General features: G+C 37.1%; 1 protein-coding gene across 1 annotated transcript in view; it reads left to right on the top strand.

Annotated features, from left to right (window-relative positions):
• The first annotated feature begins 316 nt into the window (after positions 1 to 316).
• lingo3b (leucine rich repeat and Ig domain containing 3b) overlaps positions 317 to 12,927 on the top strand; it is a 59,010-nt gene continuing 46,399 nt past the window's right edge. Inside the window, exon 1 of the mRNA XM_016534104.1 lies at positions 317 to 681. The gene's annotated coding sequence lies outside the window, so the exon portion shown is untranslated. The remainder of the gene's footprint in view (positions 682 to 12,927) is intronic.

Below are 12,927 nucleotides of genomic sequence, written 5' to 3'. Positions count from 1 at the left end.
CCTCATTTTCCAGAATATTGTAGATTATAGATTTAGGGATCGGCACTTTTGATTGTCCTACTGTATCAAACACATAGCAGCATGCTAAAAACGCCCAGAATGTCATAGCAACGGCCTAGCAACACATTAAAGCTGCTTTGAAACGATATACATCGTGAAAAGCGCCTCACAGATCAACGCGAATTGAATTGAATGTAATTGTCCACGCTGCGTTTTTGCTCCAGTGCGGCACTTGCGCGTCGCTCCCCGAGCGCGTCAGCGGGGTGAACAGAAAAACCAAACAGCAGCGTGAGCAGCAGATAGACGGAGACAGAGACGGGGACAGCACAGAGAGACTCGAGACAGCGCCAGTGTGTGTTCTGTCTCTCTCTCACACACACACACACACACACATGCACGCGAGCGAACGAGAGGAACAGCTCTCTGGAACAGCATCTCTGACCGTGCGCGCGAGGAGGAGGAGGAGAGAGTGTGTGTCGGCGTTTCTGATGCCAGAGAGGTAAACACATACAGACACACGCACGCACTCACGCACGCTCTCTCGAGCTTGAGGACGCGTATGGACGCGCTCCTGTGACTTATGGACAGACGCGAAGAGGTGACGGCGAGCAGGAGACGAGGAGAGACGCGCACGCTCACGGACAGACAGATGAGGACGCAGCTGTCACACTCCAGACCTGGGTGAGCGAACTTCACAAGCACACACACACACACACACGAGAACAGGTGAACCGTGGAGCCGCGCGCAACCTGTGGAGCGCGTGGGTTGCAAACACTGCGCTTATGCAACGTTAGTTTTGCGGGAGCGCGTCGCTTTTCACCCTGGATGTTGAGGAACATTGGAAGTTTAGTTTGGATGAAGTGACTGACTGTGTGAGATGTTGTTCAGTCGTGCATTATGGCTTTTTATTTTGAGACACTGTATCGGCGAGGCATTTTGAAGGGTTGCGCTCCAGGGACTCGTGTTCCTGTGTTTATAGTCTTTCTGTATCAATATCTGTCTCTCTTTCAGTCCTGTCTGCAGTTCCAACATCATTGTTGTAGTTTTGAATAGAATTGCAGGCTTGTTTAAGAAGTGTGTGCTAGTAAATGTGTTTGAAATCAGTTTTCTGTATGGTTTGTATCACAATAAACATGTTGACTCAATTGGCTTAGCTTGAAAAAATTAATATTTCTAGATATAAAAGCAAGTGCATGCTACAAGACAGAAGGTCATCGCCCTGTGCACATCTCATAACTGGATTGCATTGACTCAAAAGTCATTTTCACACAAACCTGTGTAAATGGCAGTGCAATGACAGCAACAAATAATGCGGAGGAAGGTCTTTGCATAATTTTTGCACTGATTTGCAAACAATAAAATATAAGTAGCATTTGTATCATATAAACAGGTTGACTCAGTTGGAATATCCTGATTAAGAAAAATTCTGATTTCTAGAAATATGAATAAAAGCAAATGCATGCTACAAAAGACAGAAGGTCGTTACTTGGCGCACATGACCAGATTGTATCAACTCGTGTATATTGTGTAAATGGCAGTGCATTGACAGCAACAAATAATGCAGAGGAAGGGCTTTGCATCATTTTTGCTCTGATTTGCAAAGAACGATAAAAGATAAACACCAGTTGTATCAGGTTGACTCAGTTGGCATAACCAGATTATGAAAAATTCATATTTCTATAAATATGAATAAAAGCAAATGCATGCTACAAGACAGAAGATCATTGCTTGGCGCACATGACCAGATTGTATCAACTCAAAATTAATTTTCACACAAGCTTGTGTAAATGGCAATGCATTGACAGCAACAAATAATGCGGAGGAAGGGCTTTGCATCATGTTTGCTCTGATTTGCAAAGAACGATAAAAGATAAACACCAGTTGTATCAGGTTGACTCAGTTGGCATAACCAGATTAAGAAAAATTCATATTTCTAGAAATCTGAATAAAAGACACACTAAAAGACAGAAGCCTTTTGCACATTTAAAGACCAGATTGTATAGTCTCAAAATTAATTTTCACACACACTGCATGGCAATGCATTGATATCAACGTGGCTTTCTGTCATTTTTGTCCTGATTTGTAAACAATAAAAGGTAAAATACACTAAAAAGATAAAATAAATATAGATAAAAATAAGATTAAAAAAAGTGCTGGAAACATGAAAACGGGTCTTGTAGTGTGTGTTCAGCATAAGGTGTATTAATCAGTTCAATGTCTTTTAAATATTTATCTCTTTATATTTATATCTATGCATCGGTAGTGTGTGTTGGACGTCTGAAATTACCCTCTCTGCTTTTTGGTTTTTTAGTTCAGTATATGTATATTCATAATTTATTCAAATATTCATACACAGTTTCCAGGTTTAAGGCAAATGTCCATTTCCTCCAGTTTTACCCATGCAACTTTTTGATATGTTTAAGTTTTGATATGCTTGAACTGAATTTTACTGTAAAGCACTATATAAATCAAATTAACTTGACGTGATAGAAAGATAATCAGCCAGTCATAGCACAATGGAGGCACTGCCTCGTCTCACTTGTATTTCTCCCTTCCTCCTCCATGATTTAAGCTGTCTATTAGCTCCCCCTGAACCTTCAGAAAAATGAGTGCTTTAAACTCTATTCAGTCTCATATTTCAGAATATCTCTTTTTGTACCGTTGATTAATTTTTTGAGCCGCTGCTTGACCGCCTCCTCCGAGAAAACCCCCCCAAATGAAAGTAATCGTGAGTGATATAAAACACCCTAGACGAACGTTTTATTGCTCTGAGATTTATTTTTCAAAGTTTGGAAGTTTCAATTAGATATCAACTTTGTCTCAAATGTTTTCCCTAAAACTCACTTAAAAACAGGCACATGAGTCAGTAGTTGTTATTCAGTAGTAGCTGCTAGGGCTGCACGATTATGACAAAAATCATAATTGTCGATTATTCCCTTGAAATTGTAATTGCGATTATTAATTACGATTATCACAATTTACATTGAATGATGTTTATACCATTGTTTGATGCAACTGCATGCCGTATTTTTATATGAAAATAAACAAGCTGAAAACACTCTAACTGAAAAACCTTTAGTGCTTTTCTATAGTATTAAGCCTCAAATGTCAAATATATTTCGGATTGGTTTCTTCTTTAAATTATAAAAAAAGTAAAAATATTAATGGTATTAAAATGTTATACTAAAACTAAAACAATGGAAAAACCCTTAAGATAACATGTAGAAAGAAAAAAACACATTTTAAGCGTGCAGAATAAACATAAGTGGACTTTGAACGATTAATTGCCGCTTTGAACGATTACGTAATTGTGACATCCATAATTGTAATCGCGATTAGAAATTCGATTAACTGTGCAGCCCTAAATCACAGTTATTTTTTCTCTCCCATCCATTTGATGTTAACAATTACTTTTGTCATATTTATGTTGGTCTATGCTACCAGAAAGCATGTCAAAACATATTCCAAGATGGCTTCCAGTAACACACTTGGCAAGCTGAAAGGAATTTGAGTGATGGGCATAGACCAGGTGAATTCTTACAATCTCAACCATGTTCCTGAGAAACAAAAGATTGACCCAAAAACACTTAAAGCAGGAGAGGGCCACTGGACCCATTCCAAATACTACACTGCAAGGATTCTGGGCCAAAGAGAAAAAGAGAAAGGGGCTAGGCAACCAATGAGGTGCCTGCCAAAGGACAGGAAAAGCGTCTGGCAATTACTCTGTCAAGAGGAATTGTGTAGTTGATTGTCCCCATTGAAGTAGACCGCCAAGATGCATGTGTTCTCTTGCTCTACACCGCTTGTTTGTATAGCATCCGAGAAGAACCAACCTGACATGCTTCCACGAGTCTATGAATGGATAGAAGGAGAAGGACAGGGATAACAGTGGAAAAACATTTTTTCATCCTGCTCAAAGATGCAGCCCCTGCCTCCTTAACCACATGTTGTGTAACGGATTAAGTCTGAACTCACTCAGAGCGCTTTGTGCCAAGATTGTTTTTAACTGCCTCTGTTATTTGTATAGCAGATTTGTCCATTGTTAGTCTGAATAAATAGCAAAGAGCGACAAAAAACATGACATTCCTCTGCTATTGAAGTCCTCACAGGAAGGCCTGATCAAGTGAAGAGCACAACAGAGGCCTTGGAGACCAAACAAAATTTTCACATGCCACCATAAAGCCTCAGCAGCGAGGTCGATGTTTGCAGAGCCTCACCACCACCTTGAATGATGGCTGCAGATATTCGTGTTGACGTTGTCTTGACTGAGTGTGTGTGGGCAGTTTAAGGTGACTATATCTACCTTGCAGAGGGACGAGCGAGGAAAAGCCTAAGGCTACCACCGAAAGAGAAACTAACCCAAGCTGTTAAAGTTGTTCGGAGATCTGTTGCCTGTCCCATGGACCACCCCCGGGTGAGTCTGCAGTAATGTATGCTGCTGTCAGTGGATGTTTTAGTATGGATGTTCCTGTACTGTATGGCTGTGTAGTGTGCTCATTTGCTCCCGAGCACACTGTCAATGTCCTATCATACGGAGCCCGACACCCTCCCCGCCCCGATGCCACCAACTCTGCCCCCCCCAGCTCATGAACTTTTTATGAGGCGACAGGGACATGTGTTCATTGGAGGTCTGCAGTGATACCGTAACAGCTCTTTGTGAGCCTTAAACTATTTGAAACCATACTTTCTGGCAAACTTGGCCATCGTTCAGCTTTTTATCCTGCTAGCTCGTACCTGCTTTAGCTTTAAATTAGTCTTCATGCCAAGCTTAAACCCTATAACAATTTAAAACTTTGGTCTAATTCCATTTGAACAGCCCAAATCATCAGCGATGATAAAAAATGGATAAAGACGAAAACAAACTAAAGCCATCTCCCTCCCCCAGGGAGGTGTTTAACACATTACCCTCGGAGCCTTCAAACGTCAAATATACAGGGGATTGGTTACTTCTTTAAATTATAAAAAAGTAAATATATGAATGGTATTATAATGTTATACTAAAACTAAAACTAAAACAATGGAAAAACCCTTAAGATAACATGTAGAAAGAAAAAAACACATTTTAAGCGTGCAGAATAACATAAGTGGACTTTGAACGATTAATTGCCGCTTTGAACGATTACGTAATTGTGGCATCCATAATTGTAATCGCGATTAGAAATTCGATTAATTGTGCAGCCCTAGTAGCTGCTTTGAGTTCATATTGAGATCTCTGACTTCTGATTGCAGACTTTGAGATGTTGAGCACCATTTGAGACATTGTTGAGATTTCTTCTGATACTCTTGAGGAGGCGCATGTTATGAATCGTATTACAATCATGGTCACTATTTCTGCTTCTCTCGATTTATTAAGTATAATCGCCTGCTGGTTGGTTGTCCTGAAAAATGTTTGATTTTGATTTTAATTTGGCATCATGCATTGGTATCAAGCCTCCAAGCTTTGATGGTTGCAGTTGCCAGATTTCAAGAGTTTCAGTCGAGTTTCTTTCATAAATTGACACATTTTCTGCCCAGTGGTTTACTGTATTTTCCCACCATGTGCACACGCTCTCTCTGCATTATGGAAAGGCGCTGATGATCTGAAAACACTGGCAAGCATGCAAGTTGGAGTTTAGCAATCTCTGTTGAGATATTCTGCTCAAACAAAAGTGCAATGCATTCGGTTTTCTGTCACATGGTCTTTTGCACCGTTTAGGGCACGTTTACATGACAACGATATACTAAAAACAGTTTTTTTTTCTTTGTGTTTTTTGAAAAGTTTTGCATACAGATGACAATGTTGTCAAAACAAACACTGCTCACCACAAAAAGGACTAAAAATGCTGTATTATGGTTAAATACCTACACACGTAATACACATGCGCATGACACTTTCAAAAATGAGTGTTTTTTTAGTTTACACAGAGATGACAATGGTGTCCTTTCAAAACATTCAAAACCTGTTTTGAAAAGTTTGCATTTTCAGGACTTTGTTGTGTAAATAAATGGCTAGAATGCATAAAAATGTTTACATTTTTATTTGAAAACGGTGTCATGCCCCATAAAACTGCGATCTCTCTTAGGGTACATTTACAAGACTACTATACTAAAAACGGAAAAGTTTTTCCGTTTTCCACCTACAGACGACAATGTTGTCAAAACGATCCCTGTTCACACGTATCCGCGAAAACGACTAAAAGCGCTTTATTATGCATGACATGCCATTATGCATAATGTCACTGTTGTCACAAATTCGCGTTTTCGTAGTTTACATGGAGGCGATAACGCTATCGCTTCAAAAGCTTGCACTTTGAAACCCGTTTTGAAAAGTTTGTATTTTCAGGCCCCCAAAATGCTGTTGTCGTGTAAATTAGCGGCCAAAACACATAAAAGTTTTCCATTTTTACTTGAAAATGGTGTTGTGTAAATGCCCCATAAAACTGCGATCTCTCACATTTAAACGACAATTAAAAACGGATAAGTTTTCCACATACACATAACATATATTACTCAATGTTGTCAAAGTATCCCCATTCACATGGATCTGCAAAAACAACTAAAAGCGCTGTATTATGCGTTCCAGGTAGTTGGCGATGTCACATCGTAAAGAAACACTACGTGAACACATCAGATGCATGCACGTTTTCACTAATTCGAGTTTTTGTAGTTTACACAGAGACAAAACTTGCACTTTGAAACCCCCTTTTCAAAAGTTTGCATTTTCATGCCACCAAAAAATGCTGTTGTCATGTGAACGAACAGCCGAAAATTGTTATTAAAGTCATGTAAATGCCCCTTAAATCTGCAAACAAATCATGCAAGTCGACATTCTCTTAATTTGAGTTTGTGTGACTGCAATAATACTGATTAAATGTCATTTAAAATTTAAATGACAAAAATTGTAATTAATAATCGCGATTATATTTTTGAGCAAAATAATTGTGAATAACCATTTAAAGATAATTGTAATGAACCGATTCTGCTTCTGATTTAACCGTTATCGTGCAGCCCTAATGTTACTGGAGTCTATTTTTCTAGAGTCAGAAAAGCAAGTCTTTATTCTAGCATATCTCAATTTGAGTTCTCCGTGAATTATGCATGCAATACTAGCTTTAGGACCATAGCTTTCGATATGTGTGCACTTTATGCAAAAAATTGCAATCAATGATGCTTCACAGAAATATGTGCATTTATATTCTGTGCATTAAAATCATGCAAACAATGATGAGCCGGTCCACCGGGTTGACGATTATGATTAAAACCAGTGAATTAAAATAAATGCATTGTTTGTGCTGATTAGTCTTCAGAGGATTTTCTGTAGGATGCTTGCGTTTGATTAAGCGCTCATTTGCATACGTTATAGGCGCATGTTGAATTTAAATTAGCGTGTTAGTGGTGTTATCTACAGTTGCTCATACTTGAACAAACAAACCACTAACCCTAAACAACACCATCAAGGATTCCTCAAATAAGTGATAAAACACATTTATCACACCTTTTACATGTTGTGCATCTTGTCCATTTCTGATGTATTTCCCGTCTGGGCGTCCTAAAACGGAAAGGCAGGGTTCCTGTATCCAACGGTTCGCCCGTTTGGCATCAGCGCTAATGAAAGCATCTCTAACGATTCCTCTAATGAACCCAAAGCGGCGCTGCCATCTGTTTATACAGTTTGATTTTGTAGCATGATGAGAAACGGAACTCGTTTGACAAAGAAACAAAGTAGCAACAGGAAATGTTTGTCATTTCATATGTTTTTGGTAGTTTCCTCTTTCATTAGTAGTATGTTGACATAATCAGAGCAAACAATAGTGTTTTTATTCGGCTAGTTTCTTTAAATGGTCTCAGAGGAGCAGTTAATTGCTCAGAGGCTGCTCGTTTAAAGCTCAGGGAACTTAATTGAGTTCTTAGTTAAGATTCTCCTAAAATTTCTCAAGAGAAATAAAACAGACCCAAATGAGCCAATAGTTCATAAAATGAGAGTATAGTGCTATAAAATTAATACGGAGAGCTGCTCAGATCATTTGATTGAGAGAAATGTTTGAGATTGATGGCTTTTGATTGCAAACTTCAGAAGCTTGGCAAATCTGAGCACAGTTGTTGAGATCTTGTGAGAACACATGAGGTCTTGTTTTGCTCTAGAACAGGGATTCCCACATTTTTTTGTCAACCAAACCCCTTTGAGCTAAAATGTCCCCCTGATGTTTCAATAATTTAGCAGCACGTTCACATGATAATATTTCTCTAATGTCAGTTGTTGTCAGATGACATGCATGTAAACAAATCAAATATTGTATTTTTTAAATAATATTGATAAAATATTTAAATATTGTAAATTGTTTTAGTTAAAAAGGTAAATTTATTTTTAAATTATTTATTTAAATTTTCCATTTTAATAATGTTTTTTTATTTCTTTATTCTTTTTTTATTATTATTATTATTTTTAATGACTCATGGACCCCAGTTTAGAAAACCCTGATCTAGGAGAAACAATTGAGATTGTAAAGAAATAGCATTTTTTAAATATGCGATCTGTCTTTTTTATTCTAGTAGTAAAGAAAAGATGAATATGATACAGGAATTACTGTGAGTTTTATTTACATGTTTTGAAACTGCATGTAAAACAGTGTGATTCTGTAGCTGCAGTGTTAAACGGCACCTCTGACATCCTCCTCCCATTAGAATTCATGCCAGAATAATAGAACAGACTTGTAGAATTATGAGATTTCTATTATAAGACAGAGACTGTCTGATAACTGACTGATGAGACGAAGAGAGACCGGCTTCGTGAATCATAAGTCATTTTGAAAAAACTCAGGCTAATAGACCACGAGAGGAGGATTAGCAGGTTTAAAAGTGCACTCAGTCATTTTTTACTTGTTGAGATTTTTTACTTTCTATTCATCTGTGAATCCTGAAAAATAAAATGCATTACGGTTTCCACAAAAAGCACAATGGTTTCCAACATTGATAATAATCAGAAATGTTTCTCGAGCAGTAAATCAGCATATTAGAATGATTTCTGAAGATCATGTGACACTGAAGACTGGAGTAATGATGCTGAAAATACAGCTGCACATCACAGAAATACATTACATTTTAACATACAGTGGGTTTAGAAAAGAATCAGCTCCCTTTAAAATAATCACATTGTGTTGCTTTGCAGCCTAAAATAAAGACGGACACAGTTTTTGTTTTATCCAGCTGTATTTACTCAGTGCAACTTATAACATCCAAATGAAAGATAAAACACCAACATGTCAGAAAAATAAAAAACCAGAGTCACTGAGATGGAAAAAGGATCACCCCCTCCTAAAAATCAGCTGTAGCTAAACACCTTCTCAATGGCACACAAAGGGAGTGATTCTGTATATTCACATAGAAAACAGCTATTTTAAATTGTAATCATATTTCACAATATTACTGTGTTTTTAGCATCTCAACCGATTTGAATCGTCACATATTTGAATCGATTTTCAACCGGCTCGCGGTTATTCGTTACATCCCTAGTGTTTACTGTATTTTTTATCAAAGAGATGCAGCTTTGAAGAGCAGAAGAGCTTTAAAGGAAAGACCTTGTTTTAAAGGAAAGTTTTTTCCTCTTTTGCTCAACACAGCAGACGTGAATGATGAACAAAGAGAAAGACAGATGTTTTACTGAAGGCTGAATTGAATTGCAGTCATATCAGTGTAGCCTAAAGCTTATTAACTTCATTAAGGAGACAGATACGCATGTCTGTTTAACATGGGAAATTCAACAGGTTTCCCGCTTAACCCGAAGACAAATATAAACTGACCTTGTGGGTGAAAACTGTTATCATCGTTCATCTCTCGGCTGTACTTGTTTATGAGATAATTACATTAGTGATTCGTTTAAGTGCTGAGGAAATTCTCACAAGAGTGCTTGTGTTGCTCTGAGCTAATTATGATGGCTGCGGCAAAGGTTTGACCGTGAGATCTGGTTTGGATCTGCTAACTTCAGTCCGTCTCTCAAAGTCATCTGGAGTCACTTTGTGTCTGTTTTCATGAGTTACTGTACATGAGCTTGTTTGGAATTCAGAACTGAATTGAGAAAGCTTTTTAAATTCCACTTCAAATTCTTAGTTTAAAGTGAATTTGGTTCGAGGCAGAAAACAGGAAGCTGAATTGCAATGTAAGGAAGTAGAAATTCGTATCACTAATTTTTAACTAGATAAGCAAAGTTTTTTAGATAGATAGATGGATAGACATACAGATAGATTGATTGATAGATGGATGGATGGAAGGATAGATAGATGGATATATGGATAAATAGACAGATGGTTGGATAGATGGATGATAGAAAGATAGATTGATGGATAAATGGATAGATAGAACAATAGATACTTAGATGGATGATAGAACTATAGATGGTAGATAAATGGATAGGTAGAATGATCGATGGATAAAACGATAGATAGATAGATAGATAGAAAGATAGATAGAATGATGGATGGATGGATAGAACGAAGGATGGATAAATGGATAGATAGAATAAATGATGGATGGATAGATGATAGATTGATGGATGGATAGAACGATAGCTGATAAATGGATAGAACAATGGATGGATAGATAGAAAGAAAGATGGATGGATGAATAGATAGATAGATAGATAGATAGATAGATAGAATGATGGATGGATAGAAAGATGGATGATAGAATGATAAATGGATAAATAGAACGATGGATGATAGATTGATGGATAAATGGATAGATAGAACAATAGATACTTAGAAGGATAGATGGATGATAGAACTATAGATGGTAGATAAATGGATAGGTAGAAAGATGGATGGATAAAACTATAGATAGATAGAATGATGGATGGATGGAAAGATGGATTATGGATAAAACAATAGATGGATAAATGGATAGATTGAATGATGAATGGATAGATGATAGATTGATGGATGGATAGAACAATAGATAGAACAATAGACAGATAGATAGATAGATGGATGATAGAACGATAAATAGAGCGATGGATGGATAGATAGAAAGATGGATGGATGGATAAATAGAACGACAGATGGATAAATGGATAGAACGATGGATGGATAAATGGATAGAACGATGGATGGAAAATGATGGATGGCTGGAAAGATGGATAAATGGATAGAACGATGGATGGATAGACATATGGTATAAAGATAGATGGATAAATGCATACATAGAATGATGGATGGATGGAAAGATGGATGATGGATAGAACAATAAATGGATAGAACGATGGATGGATAGAATGAATGGAAAGATAGATGATGGATAGAATGATGGAAGGATGGATAGGTGATAGAACTATAGATGAATAAATGCATACATAGAATGATGGATAGAACGATAAATGGATGGACAGATGGTAGAATGATAGATGGATAAATGCATACATAGAATGATGGATGGATGGATGATGGATAGAACAATGAATGGATAGAATGAATGGAAAGATAGATGATGGATAGAATGATAGATGGATGGATAGGTGATAGAACGATAGATGGATAAATGCATACATAGAATGATGGATGGATGGAAAGATGGATGATGGATAGAATGATAAATGGATAGAACGATGGATGATAGAATGAATGGAAAGATAGATGATGGATAGAACGATGAATGGATAAATGCATACATAGAATGATGGATATATAGAATCAATGATGGTTGAATGGATGGACTTCATGTCCCAGAATGCACTGCATGTGTTGGATTTCTCTGAATTGTAATTCAGTAAGTTCGTTCTGTAATTCCTGTTCACATTTAAATGTGTTGTGTCCAGTTCAAATTCCAAACCATGCATTAAACTGCAGCCAGTTCTTCAGCTCTGTCTCCTGCAGAGTCCTGTTGACGGTGTGAAGGTGTGTGTGGTCCTGATGCTCCTGAATCTCTTCCGCTCTAAACCTCATCCTGAACCCAGAGCATCTGATTCAGATCAAAATCACATTTCATCCCATTTGATGCACAGAATCCAATGCTGCCATTAAATCATTCCCTGCACAATTATTACATCTTTTTAAAGATGCATTTGAGAGATGAAGTGTCTTTGCATATTCTTAGAGATTCTGCCTCATTTATTAAATATTCGATTCTGAAACAGATGTGAGGCGTAATAAATGACCCTCTCTCTTTGCCCGGCCGTAAATCTGAACACAATCTCACTCTGTTATATGACTCTTATCAATATTGCATTTTAATTAATGATTTACAGATCAAAAGCGCAGCTGGCGTGTGGAACTCGATCGATGCAGAGGAAATTACAGACCCGTGTTCATGTTATGGCTTGAATCCAGGGTTTATGTCTGCAAGATTTATTAAATTGATTAAAGTTTGATTACTGCCCTAAAATAGCTCGGCCAGTATTAGAATGACTGGTATTTTGGTCTCATATCAAAACGACTTTCCATCTTTTCATGAAACTGTACAGAATATGTCTGGTATCTCGAGACTTCATGTTATTTTTTGGATGCTGTGATTGTTTTGTTGAGCTTCTGGGATGTTGCATACAATATTTAGACCAAACAAATGATTATTAATTGTTTTAATTGATTGTGGCTGTGTTTGGAATGACATACTATTTGTATTATTCCTGCAATAGTGTTTTCATGGAGTACAGTACACACACTTTCTCTAAACATTAAATGTGATGAGGTCATGTAACAAATTTGTTGCATCATGTAGTTTCACAAACAATTTTTCAAAAATTACAGCCCTGCATCTTGATGCAAAAATTCTAGGGCTGGGTAAAAAATATTGACTTTTCGATTTTAATAGATTCTAATTTTTATGAAACGATACCGATTCTTAAATACCAAGAATCGATTAGTCGAGAAGCAATGTTTTCAGAAAGAAAAAAAAAATTCATAAACTCGTTAGTCAGCTAGAAAAATGAACTGTAGAGAGGAGCATTTTGCTAAATTTATGCA

Source organism: Sinocyclocheilus rhinocerous, unplaced genomic scaffold (assembly GCF_001515625.1).
Source record: "Sinocyclocheilus rhinocerous isolate Xijiao unplaced genomic scaffold, SAMN03320098_v1.1 scaffold2019, whole genome shotgun sequence".
Classification (NCBI taxonomy): Eukaryota; Metazoa; Chordata; class Actinopteri; order Cypriniformes; family Cyprinidae; genus Sinocyclocheilus; species Sinocyclocheilus rhinocerous.
This window is presented reverse-complemented; position numbering and strand designations above follow the sequence as displayed.